The sequence below is a fragment of the Pleurodeles waltl genome, chromosome 11 (genome assembly GCF_031143425.1).
Source record: "Pleurodeles waltl isolate 20211129_DDA chromosome 11, aPleWal1.hap1.20221129, whole genome shotgun sequence".
NCBI lineage: Eukaryota > Metazoa > Chordata > Amphibia > Caudata > Salamandridae > Pleurodeles > Pleurodeles waltl.
In genome coordinates, this window is record NC_090450.1 from 93,289,366 (window position 1) to 93,314,891 (window position 25,526).

Here is a 25,526-nt window from a genome sequence, read left to right on the forward strand (position 1 = left end):
ATTTGCAGGATGGAAATCTCCGCAGAGCGTTCAAGGTCCCTCCAAACCCAGTTTGCTTTTTAGTCTTCTCTTCTGCTTTCTGTAGTGGGCCACGTGGCACTAGTGAAGACAGTGTACTACCCAGATGATAGTATTATTTTGCAAACCTTCCCCTGCTCGTCCTTCATTCCTTCTTCAGACATGCCACACATCTGATTTGGTCACTGCCGTGCTGTCAGGTAACTCTTTCCACTGTAAAGCTACCCGTGACTGTGGGTGGATTAGGTCTTCTGGACTTAGAATGCTATTATTCAGCTGCACAGGTCCAATGGGTGGCTCGCTGGCTTTCTGCCCATCTCCCTGCATGAGATGGGGTTTATCTGTTAAAACTTTTAAGGAAGGCTTAATACACTGCTCATTGTTTCCTACTGACCATTCTATGGATTACTATCTGGGGTTATCACGCACAGCTTTCTCTTGCCTTGCTAGAACCTATAAACTCACTGACACAAAGTAAGTCTGTGCTCTTGCACTATCTTTGCTAATCCTTCCCACTCGACGGCTGTGCTCAGAGCAACTCCATCAGTGGCATGCTGCAGGTGTCTTATAATTGGGGGATTTGTTTCTGGACAGCGAGCTACTAAATTTCCAAACCCTTGTGTCAGACTACCACCTTCACCCCGGTCAACTCTTTAACTACAAACACCTTAAATAATCATCAAAAGCCCTATTTCATGTCTGCCACCTAGAACTAACCCTACAAGAGGTGTGCCGTAAGCTCTACACCATAGGAACTGATGGCAAACTGATGGAATGGGTGTACAGTCTATTCCTGCAACCTGGAAACCACTCCAGGTCGTCTCGTCCTACCTGGGTGATTGATGTGGTCAAACTTATGCAAGATAGAGCTAAAATAAACTGGACTAAATAACTGGACTTTCCCCACAAAGTATCCCACGGCTGTCACTTTTAGTACATTCATAGAGCTTCCTTGAGAATGCGTTATGCCTGTTGCTTGCCATTGGCCTTGTGGTTTATAACTCACATTTTGTTGCTTTCAATTTGCTGGCTTTATTTATTTTAGGCTATGAAGCTTTAGTTCGTCCCTTCCCTTGCCCAAACCTTATGTACAGTATCCTTCTGAGTGCTCCCTTTCTGTAAGCAGGCCTGTAAATCTTGTTCTTATCTCATCACATTTGTTGTGCATTCAAAGAACAAAATCAAATGTCAGACTCTGTCTTTGGTGGGAACTTAGTGTTTACTTTTCTTTCTCTGACTTCAAAGTGAGAACATTTATGTGACAATCTTGCTGAATAGTGGGGTTAGGAAAGTTTTTTTTCTATCACATGACAACATTTAAATAAACTTCAGAATATATCAGAATTAAGAGGTCAGATGAAGCACATTTTTGTTAATTCGGAACTGTGCTAGGAACAAATACCTTTATATGATTAAATCAAATCATTGCATTAGGTCATTCAATTTCCACACATCGTCTGTGCACAGACTAGTTTGATTTGAAAAACTGTATGTCTGTGCAAAAGTAATGGTCATTTCAATGAAAAATGTATTGTATGTAATGGCAGTGTTTTACCACGCCATGCATACTCCACTCTGTACCCAACTCTGCATCACTCCACTTTACACCACTCCATGCCACTGCACTCTTCTCCATTCTGAACCACTCCACATTATGCCACTGCACCCTATGCTACTTAATACTATGGGGCATATTTATACTCTGTTTGCACTGGATTTGCATTTTTTTTTTTTTTAACTGAAATTCAGTGCAACTTAACACCATATTTATACTTTGGCGTTGGACCTTGCGCTAATGATATGCAAGGTAGGCGTTCCTGTGCAAAAAATGACTTTAAGGCATCTGCCCCTTATTTATCCTCCTGCGTCATTTTGACGCAAAGGAGGGGCGGGCCTTAAAAAATGGCGCCCAGCCTGATGTGCGCTGTTTAACGCGTGGGTAAGGGCAGGCGTTAAGGGACCTGTGAGCTCATTTCCATGGTCTCCGACCATGGAAGAAGTCCACGGGTGCCCTTCCCTGCACCCAGGGACACCCCCTGCCACCCTTGCCTACCCCTGGAGGACATCCATGGATGGGGGGGGGGCTCATCCTAGGTAAGTAGAGGTAAGTATAATTTTGTTTCGTCTTTTAAGTGGCATGGGGGGGGTCTAACTCGGGCCCCCCTACATGCCACTGTGCCCAATGGCCATGCCCAGGGGGACATAAGTCCCCCTGGGCATGGCCATTGGGAAGGGGGGCATGACTCCGGTCTTTGCTAAGACAGGAGTCATTTTAATGGGGGTTGTGCATCAAAAAATGGCGCAAGTCAGGTAAGAGCCAAGATTTTTGACACTAACCTGACTTGCACCATTCTTTGATGCACAAACCCCATTCTCCCTATGCCTGCGCTGGCTGGTTAGAGTAATTTATTTTGACTCTAACCAGGCCACAGCGCTGGCTAACGTCATTCCATAAATAAGATGCCCGGCAGGCGCATTGGAAAGGCGTTAGCCGGCAGTAAACTTTGACGCAAACCTGCGCTGGAGCTGGTTTGCGTCAAAAAGTATACATTTGAGCTTATGTCTCTACTCTACTCTACTCTGTACCACTCTACTCAATGCACTTTACGCCTCTCTACACCACTGCGCTCTGCACTCTATACAATACCAATCTAGTCTGCACAATCCCACTCTTTGCCATTCTACAACACTGCACTGTACACCACTGCACTCTGCCACTCTACACAACTCTACTCTACCCTCCACTCTAAGCCACTTCACTCTACTGTGAAACAATCTACTTTACGCCACTGTAATCTGTGCCGCTGCATTCTATGCCACTGCACTCTACTCTGAAACAATCTATTCTACGCCACTGCACTTTACGCCACTATGACCACTGCATTCTAGTTCAATGCTCTCTATGCCACTGCACTCTACTCTGAAACAATCTATTCTACGCCACTGCACTTTACGCCACTATGACCACTGCATTCTAGTTCAATGCTCTCTATGCCACTGCAAGCTAACACTCTACTCTGCAACACTGCACTGGCCGCCACTATACTCTACACCACTCTACGCTGTACTACTACATTCTGCACAATATACTATTCCACTGCACTTTATGCCACTCTACTCTGCCCCATGCCACTTCACTCAATGGCAGTGCACTCTAAACTGCACTCTAAACTGCACTGTATGCCACTGCCCAGTACTCCGCATCACTATACTCAATGCCACTGTTCTCTGTACCACTCTACACCACTGCACTGACACTACTCTGCGACACTGTACTCTATACCACTCTACTCTGTACTACTGCACTCTATGCCGCTGCGCCTTACGCCACTGCACCACTCTACAATAATCCACTCTGCACCACTCTATGGCACGTGTCTACTTTGCACTATGACACTGCACGACACTGCATTACTTCACTCTCTGCAACTCTATTGTATGTCACTCTACTCCGCTGAACTCTATGCTACTCTACCCCATGCCACTCTATGCCACTGCAGTCTGCACCAATGCAATCTAAACTGCACTCTATGCCACTCTACATCATTGCACTGATACTCTGCAGCATTGCACTCTCCGCCCCTGTACTGTACACCAATCTTTTCTGTACAACTGCATACTATGCACTGCACTCAACGCTACTGCCCTCTACAGCACTCTACTCTACACCACTCTACACTACTCTGCACTACACCACTCTACGCAAATGCACTCTACAGTACTATACTCTACTCTGCACCACTCTACACTACTCTGCACCACCCTTCACTACTCTACTGTACACTACTGCACCCTCTGCCATTCTATTGTATGCCACTCTATTCCACTGCACTCTATGCCACTCTGCTTGCCACTCCATGCCACTGTACTCTAGAGAGCAGTGGTGTAGAATGCAGTGGTTTAAACAACTGCAGTGTACCCTTCTGCACTGTAATCTGCACCACTACGTTACTGCACCTATGACACTCTACTCCACACCACTATGCCACTAACTTTTAGCTATGAACAGCAGCCACTCTGGTGTATAACATGGCTAAAACACATTAACAAAGCCAATAACTCTTGCGTAGAAGAGACCCATTGGCTTTGCCAATGTTTGGTAGTACTATGAGGTACTGAGGTCCCCGAAAAAACTGTGCATGTTTAAGTCCTTATTTTAAACATGCATTTGACACCTCATCAGGTGTAAGCACTATATAAATACAATTACATCATAATATAGGCTGCTACAAAATCCGCAAATTCATTTCGGTTAAATAAATAAATGCTTCTTTACTATACAGTTTATACCTAGTACTAAAAAAATGTATAACACTCCATTAGAACCACCCTCGACAGCTCACCTTTCAACACCATTACATCTCTAAAGGAAAATATATTTGCCATCGGAAAGCTTCAAGCGACTCCTTTGATTAAAGTCAATGCAGGTTTTCAAGCCCCTTTGCATTTGCAGATTTACCAGTTGTGCACATTTGCGTTTCTTTAGGGAAGGAGACACCCTGGCAAGAAGGCCTTTTCTTATCGGTCTGCCTCTCTCTCCCTCAGAGCACAGGAGTCTCCCTCCCTTACACTTCAGCTGGGGAAACTGCTCTACCTATAATTTTGCCCTTCCCTCCGTTGTCCCTTTGGTGAAATGCTAAAATAATGGACAAATGCTGTCCGTTAAGCCTTTTATCAAGGACAACAGATGGCAGGGCGAAATTACGAGCGGCCCCTGAAATTTACCGATGGGTGGTCACCTATTGCTTGGATTAGCAGCGATTGGTTCTTGCTAGAAAAGACCCCTTTTGCCAAGGACAGCTTTGCGCACTGAAGGCTTTCAGTTGGTGCCTTGCAGGCAAACAAGGCACGCTCAGACTTTCACCCTACAGAGGTAGCAACATGCGTGCCCAGTTCAAGCGCTGATAGACCATTTATGCTCTGGTGGGTATTAAAATATGGTCACTATTTGCTTTAAACTACTTCGTTGCCAGATTGTATGGGGTGTGTTTATGAAGAACTCTGGGGGGTACAAACGCACGACTACATATTAATAGTGCCCCCCAGTGGGTACCCTTGGATCGCTGGACTAACAGCATATGAACTAACTAGAAGTCAAGGGCTCTTACCACAGCACTAATCTGCTGTGCACACCATGGTTTGTGTTATGCTTAATTTAGTCATTGTACAATTACTTGTCAGAGTGCAGACAGTTCCAAGCCGTACTTCCCCGACCCTGGCCCACCCGGGGTCATTAAAAAAATAATATTAATAAAAAACAAGTGCTGGAGCCCGCAACTTTTTTTTTTTAAATTTAATTTCAAATAAAATTTTAAAAACGTTTTTTGGCCCCAGGTGGGGTTCCCTGTGGGATTCCACCACCAGGCCAATTTTGTGGCATTGTTACGTGCACCCTAAGTGGCAAAGGTATGCCCAGATTTGGGTCCCTTGCTCGCTGCACCACTGGATTCAAGCCATCCTGGCTGATGAGGGAAGATAACCCAAAACCGGTCCCAGGGAGGACCTGGCTTGGCTATTCGGGCTGGACTGTTCCCATGGGAGCAGGGTCAAGACTGATTTGCATATGACTGGGTCCAAAGTGGGGTGATGAGGCAAGCAAAATAATGATGGCTCAAACTTAGATATGTGACTGGGGCGAGTGCTTGAAAAGTTTCAACACTCCGTCCATCATTTTATTTTGTGGCATTACTATATGCACCCTAAGTGTCAGAGGTAAGCCCAGACGTGGGTCCCTTGCTCGCTGTGCCACTGGATTCAAACCAGAACCATAGTGATTGATAGTGCTGGTTTCCGGTCCAGGGAGGATCTAGCATGGAATCAAACTGAAAGTTTTAAGACAGCAGCTTAAGTGAGTGGTAAGCTAGTTGACAATTTTGTTAAGATTCGTCAAACAGCGCCAATGTTATTAGCAAAACAAAAAACACTTTGTCTGTGGAAACTAGGTCTTAACTATAACTACCTACTGGCGACGGGCCATAGGTTATATATATTTATTACCTCATGGCGGTCACCACTAGGTAATTATAGTTAAGAGTTTTTTTTTGTTTTTTTTAACCATAGACAAAGCGTTTTTATGGGCGAGCACAAAGTGCTCCGTCCATTCTGTAATCTATCTTTGGGCTTGAAACCACGCCCATGCCATGTCAGTCACTTACACTGGCTTGTGGGCTTGCCTTTTAAGATCTGCTTGCCTCCATTTGTGAAAGGCATGCATACGTCATGCCTTTTCTGGTGTTTTACCCACCTACACAGCAGCGGTAAAGTACCAAAAACATACGAGGCTCGATGTTTTCAGCCTGGAGTCCGAACTACTTTCTGTTTATTTTCCATGCAGTGCGATTGCGCTGCATTTTACATAGCGCAATTGCACTGCTTTTTTTCCCCTTTACAACGCTAATAGCTGTAACTCGAACAAATGCGAGACCCGTTGCATTGAAAATGCTTGTTTTATTTTGCAAATAACTTTGGTGCCGCTTGACAAACCTTCACAACATTTTCAAAACGTATACTTTAGTCATAATTACGTCAAATTTGCAAGAAAGCTACTTCTTGTGCCCGAAAGCATGATTTTGTGATTGGAGTTTAAAAAATATAGATATACAGGGATGCGGATCCGACTGTCCACATGCAGATATACGATTGTCTGCCAACACTTCAACCGGGATGTTTTGGCAGATATCCTCAGCTCCCAGAGGGACTGGACAGAGATTAAAAGCATTAAAAAAAAAAATTTAAAAAAATCTGGAAAACCACTGATTTTTCCGACGTGAAAAAAAAAAAATTGGGGTTATTTCGCACCCTTTACATTAACCCACTGGATGTGCCAAAATAAGGAGGGGGCCCCACCTCCCCAGGGCCGATGTAATATGGTATACGGTAGGGCCGTGAACCTCCCCCGCCAACAGTTCATGGGATGGCCACCTTCCCGGACCTATGAAAGAATTGCAGAGGGCCACCTGGCAAGCCCTCCCCCCACCCACCCCCCCAACCCCACCGGCAGCACCAGGGACTGCCACATCCCCAGGGATTTCAACAATTCCTACTGGGGGAGGGGGATGCCCACCCCCCATACCATTGGGACCGCCACCTCCCCTGGGCTTTAAACAAATCCAACAGGTGGGGCCGTCTGGCTCCCTGAAGCCCCAGGTACCGCCACCCCCCATGGCTAATGTCCAAAGAAATAGGGGGTCTGTGGTCGACCCCTGGACCACCACCTTTCCAGGTCTACTGATGTTTGAGGGGGGGGATGCAGCCCCAATTATGGAGCCACTGATGGCCCTGGGGACTGCCATCCCCGAGGCCAGCTCTGGCTACGTCCCGTGGTATCCACCCCTAGAACACAGCTGTTTGCTGCTACTTGGCAGGAGCTTTGACAGCTCCCACCAAGTCACAGCAAACACTCCGCTTGCAGTGAGAGAAGAGCTGCCAAACAGCGCTCCCTCACTGCGAGTGGAGGATTTCTCTGTTTCCACGTCTGCAAGATGCAGGCAGGGAAAAAGAGGAAACAATGCTGTCACAGAGAGGGAGCTGCTTTTGCAACTCCCTCTCTTTGACAGCAATGCTGGCTCCCACAGGAGGTGGGAAGCAGGCTGGGACCGTGGGGGCCTTCAGGCTCCCCCTGCCTTCCCAAACATTCTGACTTGGTGCCCTGGGGAGCAAAAGCAAACAAACACAAATGATGGACTGAATGCAGAACTAATCAAACATTCACCCCCCACTCACAGATCTGGGTTTAATCCATCAAATCTTTTGCTCACCATGCCACCCCAGTATAGACCCAGCCATATGCAAATCAGTCTTGACCCTGTTCTCCATGGGAATAGTCCAGCCCGAACTGCCAGGCCAACTCCACCCTGGACTGAAAACACGCATCCTGGGCCTTTTTGCAGGGTATCACCCTTCATCATCGAGGCCAGCTTGAATCCAGTGGCATAGTGAGCTCGGGACCCACGTCTGGACCTAACCGGCGCACTTATTTTGACAAAAGCAAACAAACACAAATGATGGATTGAATGTGGAACAAATCAAACAATCACCCCCAGTCACAGATCTAGGTTTAATACATCATTTTTTTTTGCTCACCATGGCACCCCAGTTTGGACCAAGCCATATGCAAATCAGTCTTGACCCTGTTCCCCATGGGAACAGTCCAGCCCGAACTGCCACGTCACCTGGCCAGGCCCTGGGGGATTGGGTCCCAGGGGCCGAGATTGGCCTAGGAAGGGGGCCGCAGGCAAGGCGTGGCGGACAACCCCCGCTGTGCACAGCCAAAAGCTGTGCACAGTGCAGGGTTGGGTGGTTATTGGGATTGGGTGTAGGGCCTAGCTGCAAATCAGGCTCTGTGGCTTACCCCCGCTGCTAACAGCCGTGTGATGTGGTGGTTGAATTCACATTTCGTAATGGAAATTACTTTGTTAAAAAAAAAAAAAAAAAAAAAACATAGAAATTCACTGAAAAAAAAACAAAGGTTACAGGGACGTTATAGGTAGGCTCACATTCAAAACAAGTGAAATTTAGCAGTTCTAGTTTCCTCAGCGAATTATAACTTGCGCCCCTTAATGCACTACTTATGACCTCACATATTACATCACTCATGACATGGTCAGTGACCTCAGTGATGATCACATTAAGACCCAAATACCCAAATCACACTTTAAGAGTATGTTAACCAACTAGCACAACTGGTTTCTACAAAGATGTGCGTCTTAAGCAGGTATTTCATGTAATTTATTTACTGTGCACTGCACATGGGACTTTTGTGAACCATTTCAAAACATAATGGCGAAAGATGTCAACTAAGCATGCAACAAACATTCATTTTATATCACTGATCAGAGAATGAAAAAACAGGTTTGGTATGTTAACACTGTGTGGTAGGTAACCTCCTGAAAAGGCAATGTTTACTTGAAAAACAAGGGTGTGGGTGTAATAATTCTTCATAACAGGAAATGTCTGCAGAGAAGCTAGGTCTATAGGTGGCCGACATGCACACAGACACCGAATGATTGCACGTTCCTGCCATCGAAAGGGTGCAGTAAAGAAATAATGTTCTCTGGCAGTGCCAAGCCAATGGGAAACAGTAAGAACAGCATAAGGATTGTGATGCACGAGCAAGCCGCCATTAGTCCTAGGTTATCAGTCACCAAAAAGAACTGGCAAACGTGTGCCACGTTTGGGGCGTCCATACAACTAAAAAGACATTTGAAAAAAGAACAGCCAAATCTGACCTGATATCTACGGAATGCCGGTCACAGACTGGTTAAAAAAAAACTGTTTACAGACACACAAAGGCACATTTATGCCACTAAACCTGTATGGATTCTAAAAGAGTTGAAAACGCGCCTTCCCTGTCGGTACAAACCACAACCTGACGTAGACGAGCAGATGTAGCGTAAAAGAGACGAAGCACGGCGCCCAGCAAATACCTCTCCGGACAATTCTCGAGTGCATCACGACAGCTAGGGCCTGCACACCGTGTGTAAGACACCAAACATCGGACAGGAAGTTGCCTAAAGTTGTTGCGAAAAGATAATTATCACGTGTGACAAAAGCGAATGGGCTACGAATGTGTTGCACAAACAGAAACAAGCGTCTCATAAAAGGAAACTGCTTATCTGCGCGAGCACATAACCAACATTTCAAATGAAAAAAAGCTCTACAACAAGAGAAAAACACATTTAACACCGGTTGCTTCTACTGTGGGGCAGTATATCAATACGGCACCAGGCTGCACGGCAGTATTTCCCTGGCCGTCCTATGATAAAATTAAAAAATATATATATATATACCTTTCTGAAACTCCTTTTGTGATACGAGAACAGAACAAGTTCGGCCTGGGAAAAGCGGTAGTTTAAACTGCAAAGCAAACAACTGCTGAGGTTTTGTGGTTACTCAAATAACTTGTTTCCGTCTGGGGCTGAAGGCGCCCCGCGCGACACCTGGGAAATGGGCGGCACCGTCCGAGTCCCTACACTTTGTTTACTTTGAGAGGGAGAATACCTGCACTTCTCAGCATTTCTGCTAACGAGCGATACCGGCTCTTCTCCGAAGCAAACAAGCACTCAAGAGCGAGTGTATGCACTTCGGTGAACGCCTGCACCCGGTTCGCAGACCCTACTGGGAGACTCGGTTGGGGCGGGCTCATCTTGAACACAGCGTTATTACGAGTGACGCAACTGTTTGTGAAGTTGTGTTGAGGGATAACAGACACCCGCCTTCGTGACTTTAACTCAAATTTGCAGCTTTTCAAGCAATGGACAGCAAGCAGGGCACAAGTCGTAAAAAAAACAAGCATTTGCAATGCAATGCGTCTCACGTTTGCTCGAGTTTGAGCTATTAGCGTTGTAAAAGGCTAACTGCAATTTTCTTGCCACATAATTTAAAAAATGAAAAGTAAAACAGCTGGCATGAGCGAATTCAAAACGTCATGGCTGCCATGAGCGTGAGCACGAAGGAGAGACACAGAAGGAAAAAAGTTTGCTTGCAGTCAAACATATCGGCAAAAGTGCAATTATCCATTCCATTTAACAGAGTCGATGGCCAAAGTGGTAACAAAAGTGGCCCGTGGAGGGCCAAACGTGAAGCATTTAGCAATGATAAAGGATTTTTGAAACCCAAGAGTGAGTGATGGTGATGGTCGTGTGGTGGGCGTGGTTAAAAGCCCGCAGATAGTTTACAACACATGGGAGCGTTTGCACGCTTGACATAAAAATAGTGATAGAATCAACGTCTCAAAGAGTAACGAAACACGGGAAAAAATAACCAAGTTTTTGCAAGTTTGAGAGTGGAGATAGCAAGAGAAAGAACTAAAAAAAGGGAGAGGAGTAGAAAAACAGTGGAAAGAAAGAGAAAAACTGTTAACCTGTGGATTTTAAGAGCTGGAAAGAGAAGAGTGGGGGAGAAAGAAAACATTGAGAGTAAACAGAGTAAAGGCGAGAACAGAGAGATAGCTGAAACAGACCCTCCCAAATAAAGATGACAGCTAAGAATAGATTCAATAGGCTCCCCTACGGCCCCCATCAGAAGTCAGAGCTTGGAACAGCAGGAGGCTCTGCAGAACAGCAGAAGGTGCATTAGCAGAGTAGTATGTGAACCCCTATATAGCAATATTGGGGCACTTCAGATTAGGATTAAGGGTTTAGACAGAGCTGTGTCCCAGCCCAGTGCTGGAATAACAGAAAGGCAGCAGGTGACGAATGAGACACAGAGCGCTGTGTAATTCCTGGTATAGGAATAATGGGGCGCTGCAGGTTAGAGCTGAGGTGCACTGACAGTTGTATGTGGGCTGCAGTACTGGAATAGTAATGGGCACACAAGGTTAGACGTGAGGTATGTTAATGGAGCTATGTGTGGAATCTAGTATTGCCATGCCAGTGTTGCTGAGTGTTAGCCTGGAGGTGCCCCGGTGAAGCTGGGAGTGGGGCCCAGTATGGGAGTGGCATGGCCTCTAAACCACAGAAGCGAAGAGTCCTGAAGGGCGCATGTGCACGTGTGAGCCGAAGTACTGAGAAGAAATATGCACTGAATGTTAGAATTGATGGATTCTAGTAGAGCTGTGGTGGTTCCCATCAACAGTGGTGTTGGTTGTTAGACTTGAGGTGCACTGGCTGAGCTGTGTTTTGCTCTTTTGGGTCCAATATTGGCTTGGCAGTGGGGCTGAATATTAGAATTAAGCTGCTATTAGAATGGAACTGTATGTGAGCGCGGTCCCAGTATTGAAAAGGACGTGACCTCACTGGGGTGGAACTGAGGTGCACTGATGGAGCTGCGCTGGGGGTCCTAGTACTGAAACAGCAGCATGTACGGACTGCAAGAACTGAGGTGCTCTGGCAGACAGTGCGTGCAAGTTTCCTGGCACTGGCCCTTTCAGTACAAAGGGAGTCACGATTGGTAAAGAAAATCCAAGCCATGAAATGGCAGATGCCAGGCAGCTGAGAGAGGGTGCTGAGAGCCCACAAAGACCAAATGTGACCAAGATAACAGCTTGATTTATAGCCTTGTTTACAGCTAAGCTTATAGGAAGAATGCTCTGAAAATTAAAAGGGATGCTTCCCTCGACGGGAGCAGGAAACAAGAGTAAAAAAAATAATAATAAAACAGTCCCCTACAGACAAGATAAACAGGACATAGCATATTTATAGGGTAGTTGGTCCCTGCTCCCACACAGAAGAAGGCGGGATAAAGAGGCATGACTGACCACTAGCAAGTAAGGATTTTTAAATTACACTTAAACTAACAAATGAAATAGCTGGAAGCCCATTTAAGCAGTATACTTAAAAGTATGTAAGAGGTCGGACGCTTACGCTCGACCACAAAAAAAAGAAAAGATAAAATAAAAAAAAAGAATTGGGGCAGGACTAACCAAGTAAGGCATTATGCAAGTGACATCACAGCACGTGCATCATGGTCCGTGACATCAAAGCGTGTGACCACACGTGGCATTACAGGAAGTGACTGAGGAAATGGCATCACAAGCCATGACTTTCCAGGAAGTGACATCACAAGAACTGACCTCAGATCTTAAGATGTTGAGCAGGTCTACATTGACTGCATGTGAGCGCATTCGAGAATACACAAAAACATTCCTGATTTTGGAGAAGACTCAAGCATTAGTAAACTACACAATACAATTAGGCCTTTTGTCAGCTAAAAGCTTCATTTACCCAAGGACTGAACAAACTAACTATCACTAGCCTACCCCAGCAGGCATAATACTCCAACCTCCTCAACCTCGGTCTCCGCCAGCTAGTCAACACACCTACCCACATCGCCGGACACACCCTTGACCCCCTCTTCACCTCTAGCAACCACATTTCCTTCAGCCACACCTCCGAACTCCACTGGACTGACCATCACTGTGTCCATTTCACCTATAAGAAAACCACAGAGCAACACCGCATCCAGCTACCTCCCCACCGCCGCTGGGGCAAAATCACCCAAGAACAACTGACCAGCACCCTCGTCAACAACCTTCCACCCGACGCAATCGACCCGAGCACAGCCGCCATCAACCTCCATCAATGGATCCTCGACTGCGCCAACACCCTTGCCCCTCTCAAGAAACCCACCACCACCCAAGGAAAGAGAAAACCAGCCTGGTTCACAGACGATCTCACCACCTCCAAAAGCAACTGCCAGAAACTCAAAAAGAAATGGATCCAAGAACGCACACCCGACAACCTCGCCGCCCTCAAAAACGCCAACCGCGAACTCCACCAACGGATCCGCACCGCCAAGCGCGCCCACTTCACCGAACGCATCAACAACAACGCCCACGACTGCAAAGAACTCTTCGGCATCGTGAAGGAACTCTCCAATCCGACAGCCAACTCCAACGACATCCCGCCCTCCCAGAAACTCTGCGACGACCTCTCCACCTTCTTCCACCAGAAAATCACCACCATCCACGACAGCTTCATCACCGGTCCACCGCCAGACCCCACCCCCGACGTCTCCTCCCGCGACTGCCGCCTCACCGCCTGGACCCACGTGGACGAGGCAGAAACCATAGCAACCATGAACACCATCCACTCAGGCTCCCCCACGGACCCCTGCCCCCATCATGTTTTCAACTCAGCCAACGCCACCATCGCCCCCGAACTCCGCAAGATCATCAACCTCTCCTTCACTTCTGCCACCTTCCCGGACAGCTGGAAACACGCAGAAATCCAACCCCTCCTCAAAAAACCCAAGGCTGACCCCAACGACCTCAAAAACTTCCGTCCAATCTCTCTCCTCCCTTTTCCAGCGAAAGTCATCGAGAAGATCGTCAACACTCAGCTCACCCACTTCCTCGAAGACAATTCCATCCTGGACCCCTCACAATCCGGATTCAGACGAAACCACAGCACTGAGACCGCCCTCCTCGCTGCCACAGATGACATCAGACATCAAATGGACAACGGCGAAACCTCAGCCCTCATCCTCCTCGACCTATCAGCCGCTTTTGACACCGTCTGCCACCGCACCCTACTGACCCGCCTCCAGGAAGCCGGCATCCAAGATAAAGCCCTCCACTGGATCTCATCCTTCCTCTCCGACAGAACGCAGAGAGTCCGTCTCTCCCCTTTCCGCTCCAAAGCCACCAACCTCATCTGCGGCGTCCCCCAAGGATCCTCCCTCAGCCCCACGTTGTTCAACGTCTACATGGCCCCCCTCGCTCAACTGGCCCGCCAACATCATCTCAGCATCATCTCCTACGCCGACGATACCCAGCTCGTCCTCTCCCTGACCAAAGACCCGCTCACCGCCAAAACAAACCTCCACGAGGGACTAAAATCCATCGCCGATTGGATGAACAACAGTCGCCTGAAACTCAACTCCGACAAGACGGAAGTCCTCATCCTCGGACGCACTCCCTCGGCCTGGAACGACTCATGGTGGCCCTCCGTCCTCGGACCCCCACCCACCCCTGCCAGCCACGCAAGAAACCTCGGCTTCATCCTGGACTCCGCCCTCACCATGTCCAAACAGGTCAGCGCCGTCTCCTCCTCCTGTTTCAACACCCTCCGAATGCTCCGCAGAATCTTCAAGTGGATTCCAACAGAAACCAGAAAGACGGTGACCCAGGCCCTCGTCAGCAGCAGACTTGACTACGCAACGCACTCTACACTGGCATCCCAACCAAAGACATCAAACGCCTCCAACTTATCCAAAATGCCTCCGCCCGACTGATCCTCAACATGCCCCGCCGAAGTCACATCTCCCCTCACCTAAAGGAACTCCACTGGCTCCCGGTAGACAAGAGGATCACCTTCAAACTCCTGACCCACGCTCACAAGGCACTTCACAACACCGGACCCTCCTACCTCAACACCAGACTCCACTTCTACACCCCAACACGTCAACTCCGATCCGCCAACCTCGCCCTCGCCATCGTACCCCGAATCCAGCGCAAGACATCCGGCGGCAGATCCTTCTCCTTCCTCGCCGCCAAGACCTGGAACTCTCTCCCCACATCCCTTCGCCAGACCGAGGACCTCCTCGCATTCAGAAGGCTCCTCAAGACCTGGCTCTTCGACCGCTAAACCAGCAGCACTCTGCCCCCCCCCCCCAGCGCCTCGAAACCCTGACGGGTACATAGCGCGCTTTATAAATACTATGATTGATTGATTGATTGATATAAAGCACATTTCCATGTAGAGGAGCTTTTCTTAGCTGCATGAGTCCTCCAGAGGCGAGAGCGCTCTCCTATGTGAAGTATGCTTTCTCTGCCCTGCCCACCACTTATTGTGTCTGTGGTGGGCACCTGTACTAGTGTTAGAAGATTGGAAGTCACTGTCCACCAACAGAACATGACCCAAACCAAGATAGAAACTGAAGAAAGGAGAGAAATAGGAAAACAATGCTGAAGGCAGAAAAGAGGATGGAAAAAGAACCAGGAAAAATAAGCAAGTATTAAGTAGCGAAAGGAAAGGTTTATGGCAAAAATAACATTCAGCAACAGGACCGTAAGAAAATGTTTGAGGCTCTGCATTTGTTTTTACAAATTACACACTGCCCTTCAAAATATCACCTCCACGTTTAGCAGACATCTCCAATGTTTTTATAGTTGGCATAATTAAAACTAAACCACCCTTTCACCAGCACAACCAGAGAGCTCACCCTGAAATTAGTATGACCGGAATACCAACACAAAGAATGGACCATAAATTTCAAAGTGAGGGGTATCAGCTCCACTTTCCAAAGACGAGAAGGAAATGGTGACAAAGGCAATTGACAAGAAAATGGCACATGCAAATTAAATCCGAACAGGCACTTTCAAGAAAATATTGGCCTTAAGAAGGAAATATGTAGTTTGCACACAAAAACTACCCGGGTGGGGGAGATGTAGGAACAATAAGAGATAACAAGCTATGGCCAGCAATCGGAATCTACACTAGATGATGCTCGACAATAAGACCTTGGCATATGCTAGGTATATTACACTGCCAAGATGGTGCACTGGAGAAGGCTTAGTTGTTTACAGAAACACTGACTTGTGGGCTCACCTATTCACTGTAAACTCACCTTGCAGGAGCCAGCCCTAATTATTCACACGTTCTTTCATTTCATACATATTGTAACTCTGAATTACATCAGCTACCCAGACCTAAGAGCATCATAACAAAGCTATCCTGTGCTACAATCCAGTACATCAAATATTTTGCAGCATCGCTGCAGTAGGTAGGTGTAAGAAGGGCAAAAAACAAGACCACCCATATCCGGGCAGGGTGACAACTTGGCAAAATTTAACAGGACCATTTTCCAGTGCTCTAGAGTTTCCAGAGCTACAAAAAAGTAACTTGTCTTCCTTTCAAGGAAAAGGTCTCTTCAACATTTACTGGAAATGGTAAATAAAGCACATGATTTCCAATGTTTGGAAAACTATTTGCTGTGGTGTGACAGATGTAGATACTTCTGCAGGAGCAAGCAGGATTATGCAAGGAGTCCTTATTTGAAGTCAAAATGAAGCTGGGCATCAGACTGCCACCCACGCTCCAACCTCATGTGCCAAGAATTACAGACAAAGCATTAACCTTTGAAGTAAAACAGGAGAAATAAAGAGATGCTTATCTAATGACTGAAATTAACAATGTGAAAGCAGAAAATCTATGATTGAACCCGGCTTCACAGCTTGACCAAATGTTGTGCTTGTAGGTAATTCTCGTTTTTGATTTAATAGGCTCTAATGTTGCACCACGTATAACAAGAATCTAGGCCAGATATAGGATGCACTTGAATTTCATATGGCTTCTGCTGGACAGTCACACTCTAACCTCAAGCACCAAGAATTAAAGAAAACATTATTTCTCCTATTTCACATCAAAGGTTAAAGAGATGTCCATTTGGTGGCTGAATTGTGCAAACAATGCAGAAAACCTGTGTGTTGCCCATGATCTCCGTATGTCAGGTGGGGGCCACGCTGATGATTGAGGGCTGTCGCCCTAGTGCATTGCTCGATCGAGAAGAGGGCTGCCGCCCTGTGCTATGTTGTGACCTGTAGTGGCCAGTTCCCAGTGTGTGCTGTTACACACCCCGTATGCCAGTAGCAGGTTATGGTGATGTGAGAGCTGTTGCCCTGCAGCAGCCTGCAGCTATGATGGAGACTCAACTACCCAACAATCCAGAAGGACCCAAGACCTGCTGTCAGATTCAGGGAGGCTTACTGCATAGGCAGAGTGCCTTTACTGTAACATCCAGGCTTTTGCTCACCACCGGTCCACAGATGCGTGCCAGGGCATCCTGAACTTCCACTCTAGCAAGTGCAGGTAAGGCTGAAAACTGGGCCACCAGGCTCATGGCAACTTGCGGTCTCTGACATGCTGGCGCAGAGGCACTTTGACTTTCTAAGACTTATTATTTCTAAGAATTGAACTCACTAGTGGATCCCAGCTGGAACATCACCTCACATGAATGGGGACTAACCACAATCTTTTGACATGCAAGTGGGACTCAAGAGCTGACCCAGGAAAGGCAGGTGTGCCTGCCTTAAGAAGACTGTGTAGATCATTTGTGCACAAAATACAAGGGAACGCTTATGCACCACCCATGAAAGGCGTACCCAACACACAGTAACACAAGGCAGTGCAATGCGCTGCCTTGTGTGTGTGGTTTTTTTCCCCAACACAACTCCAAGCAAAAACTATCCTATAAGGATATTTACTCTTTGCATATAGGTGAAAAGAGGAAATAATGAGACTAAAAGATAATTCGTCTGGTTACGCCAGCATCAGGTAGACTCACCAGTGTGGTGCAAACCTATGTTTAAAAGTCTTTGTAACTGTGGGTTTTTGTCAAAATACATGGGTGGATGCACAGGCATACCTGAGCAGCACCCATGTAACACCTCCCTGATGCAAGGTAACGGAAGGCAGTGCAATGTGCTGCTGTGTGTTAGTTTTTTTAGTTTTGTTTTTTTAACAAAGGTGAACAAAGAGGATTTATGTAGCACTGTAGATCCCAAAATAAATTTTGCATCAGGGTTGTGCCAGGGAAGTGATGCACCCCCTGACAAAATCTGGGCCTGAACTTATACATTTTTTTTTGTTTAAATGCTTTCACTAAGAAATTTGCAACAAGGACAAACATGACAGTAAATCTCTTCTGCTTTATTAGTTGCAGAGATCTTTGCGTTCCCAGCAAATCTAAGGGAATAGTAATAATGGTAAGATAATTCTGGTGGTTAACACATTTGCTGGAAAGCTCTGTATTTGGTCTAGTCCCAGTTTTGCTTCACAGTAGCAGAGGGTTAATGAGTCTCCTACAAAGAACATCATGTAACATACAGAACATATTTTTATTTTATGTAAACATTTGCTGCTTTTAACATGGAGATGCTTTTGTTACTTGCAGTTGCATTGTAATCCTTCTAATATAGCACAGTGACCTTTAGAGGAGATGCGACTCCTACACCTTGAAACCCTCACCGTCTTACGGAATATATCCTGTACAATTTTTGTCAATAAAATATGTACGTGTTATATAAAGTGCTCCGATGCCTTGCACTGGGATAAATAGCACTATAAAAGAAATAAACAATAGTGGTATTTAAATTGTTATGTTTTGCAAATACTAGGTGAGACCAACACATCTGACATTCTTATAGTGCATGAATACTCATATATAGGGTCTGAACTAAGTCAAAATCGTGCCTCCCTTTTGTACCTGTGACATGCTAACAAGCTGTGTGCTTTTGTTTCCCTTCCACTTTATTTACATCTTGGTGTTTGACTACAGGCTCCTCCCAGACAGGCTCCTGAAACAAAAGGAGGCCACATGCATCCTTAAATTCGTCCTCTGTCGTGGAAGTCTGAAGCTGGAGTCTGAAATTAGAAAGACCACTAGCTGCCTGCACCTTGTTGCTCTGACCGAATGCAGACCATGTGCAGGGGGCTGCTGACGGTGTCCTGGTGTTTGAATATTTCACTGGGAGGAGTTCTGCATATTTGACAGTGATGCCCAACTTCTTAGCAAGGTGAATGGCGTCCAACCTGTGAAAATAGTGGCCGGACGCCGTCCACCCGCGTACACCTGTGCCTTGACAGCAAGCATTTTTGGCGTTGAGAAATCTTAGACACAAAATAAGCACCAGAAACGTGTGCTTTACTTATTTCCTAGCAAAAATAACATAACCCCCAGAATTGTTAGTGTCCAGTGGGTACGGCCTAACCAGTTTGTTACGGGTGAAGGAAATCCAACAGTGGGTTCAGTAATAGTTTCACCAAAGTTTTTAGCAAGGTTAGCGGGCCCACCGATACAAGCAATGGCAAAGCCAAAAGGGCTGGCTATTTTAGAAAAAGTGCTTCACTGATTGCCGAGCTTGTGAGTGTGTGTTGGGCAAGGTGTTATTGAATGTGAGAATGAGTCTCTGGGGTGAGTGGATAAATAAGTGACTGATGAAATGGGTAATTAATGAGCAAGTGCCTAAACTGCTGGTGGGCACAAGGGTGGATGGTTGAATGTGTGCATGAATTGATTTTCAGATACATGGATGAGTTTATAGATAAATGGGTGAGTGAGTGCACAAACGCAGAGAGGTTACACCAAACTTAATGGCTGGGACCTCAGATAAAGTTAAAATGCCAGTAATTAACACGATGCCAATGCAAGCATTACGCAAAAGCCGTTAGCCACTCTGCCAAGAATGCCTCCCACCTTTACGCCTGCGCATTCATTACATAAGACAGGGCACCTCTGTGCCAACAATAGACGATACATCAAGAATTGATTGCCAAAATTATGCATGCTCAGGCTTACTCCAGTGCTGAGAAATCATCGGTTATGTTCCAACTTGCACATTACTCATGATTGCTAACTGTACCCCTAGTATTCCCAGACACTCGGGAAACCTCAGTGCATATTACATGTGCACGTTCATCCATTAATAAGTGCATCCGGCGCATGGCCAGCAGCTTAACATGGTGGACGCCTGAGGCTAGAGCATTTGTTAGCGCCAGGGCCCGCTCCCCGTCGGAATCGGCCCTGCCTAAGCCGGTGACGCTGCTCAGCAGCCGTGGCCGCTCCATCCCTGTATCTGTCCTGGCTGACAGGGGCGGAGAGAGGCGTGGCCATGGCGAGGAGGCCTAAGTGCTGCCACGCCATCTAAGTGCAGAATGGCCTCCGGGCCCGGAACCTGCCAATTACAGGGAGACAGCGGCCAGTGGCGCCAGTGGTGGTTCCTGCCTCCAGGTGACTTGAAAGAAAAGCAAAGGGGCACTGCTGTGGGTCTGCGGCTGGTGTGTGGTGGCGCAGGGGGCGGTTTAGCCAGTGCTTATTGTTTCCGGTGCGGAGCACCGGCACTTAATTTTGAAGGCTGGTACTCATTTTTCTGCCTCAAGCATTTACTGCGAGCAAAAGACACATATGGGGAAGACGGAGGAAAAGAAAACGAAAAGCGTCAAAATGGGAGAAAGCCGAAAGCTGCAAGAGTGAGCTGAAGGCGCAGGCAGCTGCTGGAAATGGATTGAAGAGGCCCGAGATTGCTGCAGGATTACACTGCCTCAGTATTCTGTGCTGGCTCATTTAATAGCAGCAGCTGCGTGTTTAGGGAGAGATTTGGGCCCTGTCACGTTTTTATTTAGAAATTGAGCACTGGTTTAGTCACCCCTCTGCTCTTGCGAAGGGCCCAACAGCTGAGCCGCAGGCATGCCTTGCGGTCCCCTGCAGTGAGTCCAACGACAAGCATTAAACAGTACACTAAGAGGTGAGCGTGACAAGAGGAGATCCATGCTTGGCTGCGGCCGTCCCAGTATCTGGGAGCTGGCCCAGGTTACATGGTGCACCCCTGGGGACTGCTGATATAGAGACTCACCTTGCACTACTTCTCGGCACCCTGGGCCTTTTAGAGATGCACATGAACCCCCTGGCTGGCACTAGGTCCCACTAAGCTGCATGGGACATCGAGCCAAGCTACGCTCCCCCCTCCCCCCTTCAGCTCAGCAGCACCTCCGCTGGAGCACACACCACTGGTGGGAGAAGGCCCCAGAGGCCAGTGAACACCACTGTGACTGCAATGGGTTTGACGCATTGGGAAGGAACCAGATTGATGACAAATTACCATCTGGCCAACTACTCACAGGAAGCACATGTGCCCTTCCTGCGATCTGTCTAGGGGTGTATAGAATATGGCACCCCAAATACACCACTAAGCTCCGGGGCGCTGGCTAGCCACATACGACCTGACCATGATGGGAGGCAGAGGCAGGAAAGACACCTCCGTTAAGTCCATGCTACAGCAGGCCTCCACCCGCTGGCCAATGGGGCACTCCTCAAAATGTGCAGACTCACCCTCAGGTGATAGCAATCAGGTGCCTCACCTGGCTGACTCGAACATAACCAAGGAATTTCTTCTGGCGGCATTCCAAGACCTTATGGATGAAATTCTCAGGCTGAAGTCGAACCTTCGCAGTGACTTACAGGAGCTGCGCAGAGAGATGTCTCTGAATTGGGCTCCAGAGTGGAACGTTGGGGGGGGGGGGGGGGGGGGTGGAACAGCTGACACAAACAGGTAGACGATTGCTATAAACAACAACGGATGCAACTATTAGACCAAAATCACTGGCAACTTCAAGATAAATATGAGGGATCTGGAGAATAGATTGTGCCAGAACAATGTCCGTATCTGCGGTATCCCTTTGGAGGTTCAACCCGCAGACCTACTCAAGTATGTCTAATCAATCAATCAATCATAGTATTTATAAAGCGCGCTATGTACCCGTCAGGGTTTCGAGGCGCTGAGGGGGGGGGGGGGGAGCGCTGCTGATTTAGAGGTCGAAGAGCCAGGTCTTGAGGAGCCTTCTGAATGCGAGGAGGTCCTGGGTCTGGCGAAGAGATGTGGGGAGAGAGTTCCAGGTCTTGGCGGCGAGGAAGGAGAAGGATCTGCCGCCGGATGTCTTGCGCTGGATTCGGGGTACGATGGCGAGGGCGAGGTTGGCGGATCGGAGTTGACGTGTTGGAGTGTAGAAGTTAAGTCTGGTGTTGAGGTAGGAGGGTCCGGTGTTGTGAAGTGCCTTGTGAGCGTGGGTCAGGAGTTTAAAGGTGATCCTCTTGTCTACCGGGAGCCAGTGGAGTTCCTTTAGGTGAGGGGAGATGTGACTTCGGCGGGGTATGTCGAGGATCAGTCGGGCGGAGGCATTTTGGATACGTTGGAGTCGTTTGATGTCTTTGGTTGGGATGCCTGTGTAGAGTGTGTTGCCGTAGTCAAGTCTGCTGCTGACGAGGGCCTGGGTCACCGTCTTTCTGGTTTCTGTTGGAATCCACTTGAAGATTCTGCGGAGCATTCGAAGGGTGTTGAAACAGGAGGAGACTCTGAGGCAGTCCTGGAGGACCCGGCTCACCCGCACATCTGCTTAGACAGAACTCAGTAGCCTTGAAGCGTTCGGGTGGAGACTCGCTGCCAGATGTTCTCACATGGGTCCACTTTTTTTAGGACAAATAACCTCTCATGTCCAAAACCCAAAAGGGGGACCAGATCTCTTGCAATGCTGCCACAATGCAACTATTTCATGATTTATCACTGATCACTTTAGCTAAACGCAGATCCTTTAAGGTTTAAACCCATTGCTGACTTTCTGCAATTGGCGGGGATCAAGTACACATGCATCAAGTATCAGGCTTCTCCAACAGTAGGAAGGCAAGGCTAGATCCATTACCTCGCTGGAGGCAGCCTGGAAACTCTGGATTAGGACTTCCTCAAATTAATTACCAGGACCCAGGAGGGACAAATATGGAAGGGGTGGGGGGGGGTGGATCAGCGTCCATCTGGACTGCCGGTCTTGGATGCCAGACACTGAGGAGATAGAGGTTGGTAAAGAGAGGGTCCTGTATCACTTCGGACTTTGGGGGACGGCCTGGACCCCTGACAGCCACGGACATACCAGAGGAGCAGCAGTACTGCAGCCCCCTGTATATGCACGACAAGCCACTATCCTGCCACCTACGATTACTGAAGGGTAGGATGGGGTAACCCGGGGAGCGCCACCCTGGCACACAAAAGCGATAACCCCCTGAGACTTTGACTACACTCCTCATGGCGGATTCAGGGCCTGCAACAGATATGATCTGTACACCCATGCAGGATCTTCTGTTCCCGCTCATGTAGGGCACTAGCTTTTATTTTTGTTGTTTTTGGGTTGGTTGGTGAATACACAGGGTTACGACTCCTCCCTACATGAGATGCACATACAGACCCACTCAATCATACCACAGTACCCAGGATTTAACTTAGCTACTCACACCCACTGACTCACCATGAACATAACTCCTACTTTACGGGTTTTAACATACGATCACCGGGGCCTCAACAGTCTTACAAATAGGCTTAGTCTTCTGGGGGAGTTGAAGAGGTCTGGGTTGGACATTTGCCTGCGTCAAGATAGACACTGACTCAAAGGGGACCAACACTGACTGTGCTCTAGATTCTTCCAACTCCGGGAAGTGACTGTTACTGGACAACTGAGTTGGCACCCCCATTGGAATAGGCAACATCTACTGCCCAAACACTGGCCAGGAGGCATTAATACCCAGAGTACAAAAGATAGCCGGAGTAGCAGACCACCCCTCCTAATTGGTGGTGACCTCAATTGCGTCATGAACACAAACCTCGACAAGCCACAACAGTGGGTGGGTGGTACACCAACCTTGTCGGCAGCAGATAGACCTCTCCTCCACAAATGGGGCCAAATCGATGCCTGGAGATACTGGCATTCACTGCTGATGGGCTATTCCATTTACTCGCGCAGCTGATAACAAATCCCAGGACTGATTCCTTGTTGACAGACCAGTTGCTACTGCACAAAGCAGATGACGTTTCCCAGGAACCAATGATGCTCTGACTATGGCCCGGTCCAGATGTTGCTCTAGCCCACATCCAACCTGGCATGTAAGCGGGGTGCCTGGAGACTTAATAAATCTCCTGAAGGACCTGGTGGTACAGTATGAGATAAAGACATCCATACAAAAATACCTCAAATTCAATCATACAAAGGAGGTGAGCACTGAATGTTATGGGGTACCCTGAAAACAGTGGTGAGAGCAGTGCTCATCAGAGAGGCTAGCTGACTTCGTAGATAAGAGAAGCTGAGCTCCTCCAACTCAAAGATAATGTGCTTGTAGCAGAGCAAATTCATAAATCCAACCCCTCTAGGAAACTCTGGCTGTATCTTCCGCACTCTGCAGTCAAATCCTCTTTCTGCAATATGAAAAGGACAACTTCATCCTAGCCCGATCAGGTACCGATTCTGTGAGGGATGTGGGGTGTTATAAGGTGGACTCCCTCTTGGAGAACAAATTGCTTGCTCAGCACACCAAGGGCTGTGTTCAGGAAGGCGTGTATCCAGCTGACACCCTGTGCTCCTCGAAGGGGGAGAAGGCTGAAGCCTTCCATGAATCTTACAGTACCTTGCGTAAAGCGGACTAATCTGAGACAGAGGCCCAACATGTCTACATACAGTCTCCCTCCCTACAGCACCTCTCTGGCGATGAGAAGGGCCTCAGACGAGCCCATCTCGAAATCAAAGGTTTCGATGGGTACGAAAGACTTGAAACTAGGAAAGGCTCCAGGCCTCGACGCCTTTACAGCCAACTTTTTAAGTATTGTGCCCCACTGACAGCACCCCTACTAAATGAGGTCTACAACCACATGAATTGGTCCTGCGCTCTGGCATCAATGATGCCGGAGTCCACAATAGCACTGAATGCTAAACCAGATAAATGTCTGACCCAGTGCCAATCCTACCTGCCCATCTCACTCATGGGCCAGAGTTGGTGTTAATGGTACCAATTCTCAGAAAGCTTGGATCCTCAGGGGTACCAGACAGGCAAGTCCCGCTGTCCCCCAGCTCTTCACCCTGTACTTGTAGCCACAGCAGAGCGAGCGTTGTAGATGATTTCGGATGCAATTTTATCAACAGCGATTAACCTATTTCCTGCCCTGGGGTGGTGATGAGGCGAAGGGGCTGGATCTGTGAGCTTTTCTGGTCTTGCAACTTAAACGCCTTGCTGTTGTGTACCTTGAAAAGACCAATAAATATGACTGAATCTAAATGCATCCGCGGGTTTGTACTTGGTGTAAAAGGTGCCTGTCACAAGATGAGCATCACTCATTATTTCATACTCCATTATGACATTTGCACAATTGCTCAGTAATTCAGTGAATGTTCAATTTGCCCTGTCACTCAGTAATTAAAAGTTCATATTCAGATTTCCACCATCAGTCAATAATCCTCAACATATACCAGGATTTCCACCATCATTCAGTAAACCTCAGTACATACTTGAAGTTGCATCATCACTCAGTAATCCTTTTTTCATGTTCACTTTTTCTGCCAATCACAAATCTTGAAGACTTGGCCAGAAAAACAATCAGAACTTTGTGAATTGCTCCATCACCTACAGGCCTTGGCCGAGTGGTCACATTTGCACCATCATACATTATTCCTAGTCTGGTCCACCGGAATTATACCATTCTTTGGCTCCGGCAATTTTCCTGATAATTATGGATTTGCCACATAATCCATCATCTGCTGTAT

At 47.5% G+C, this 25,526-nt stretch overlaps 1 protein-coding gene across 8 annotated transcripts in view; it reads right to left on the reverse strand.

The window, feature by feature from the left end:
* Positions 1 to 25,526, reverse strand: part of GPR160 (G protein-coupled receptor 160) — a 194,179-nt gene that overhangs the window by 25,232 nt on the left and 143,421 nt on the right. The window contains exon 1 of one of the 8 annotated variants that reach the window (XM_069213190.1): positions 9,807 to 9,827. The exons of 4 other annotated variants lie outside the window; for them this stretch is intronic. The gene's annotated coding sequence lies outside the window, so the exon portion shown is untranslated. Of the gene's footprint in view, positions 1 to 9,379; positions 9,519 to 9,806; positions 9,828 to 25,526 lie in introns of those variants that run through there. 3 more of the 8 variants (XM_069213187.1, XM_069213188.1, XM_069213189.1) reach the window with 3 other exon arrangements.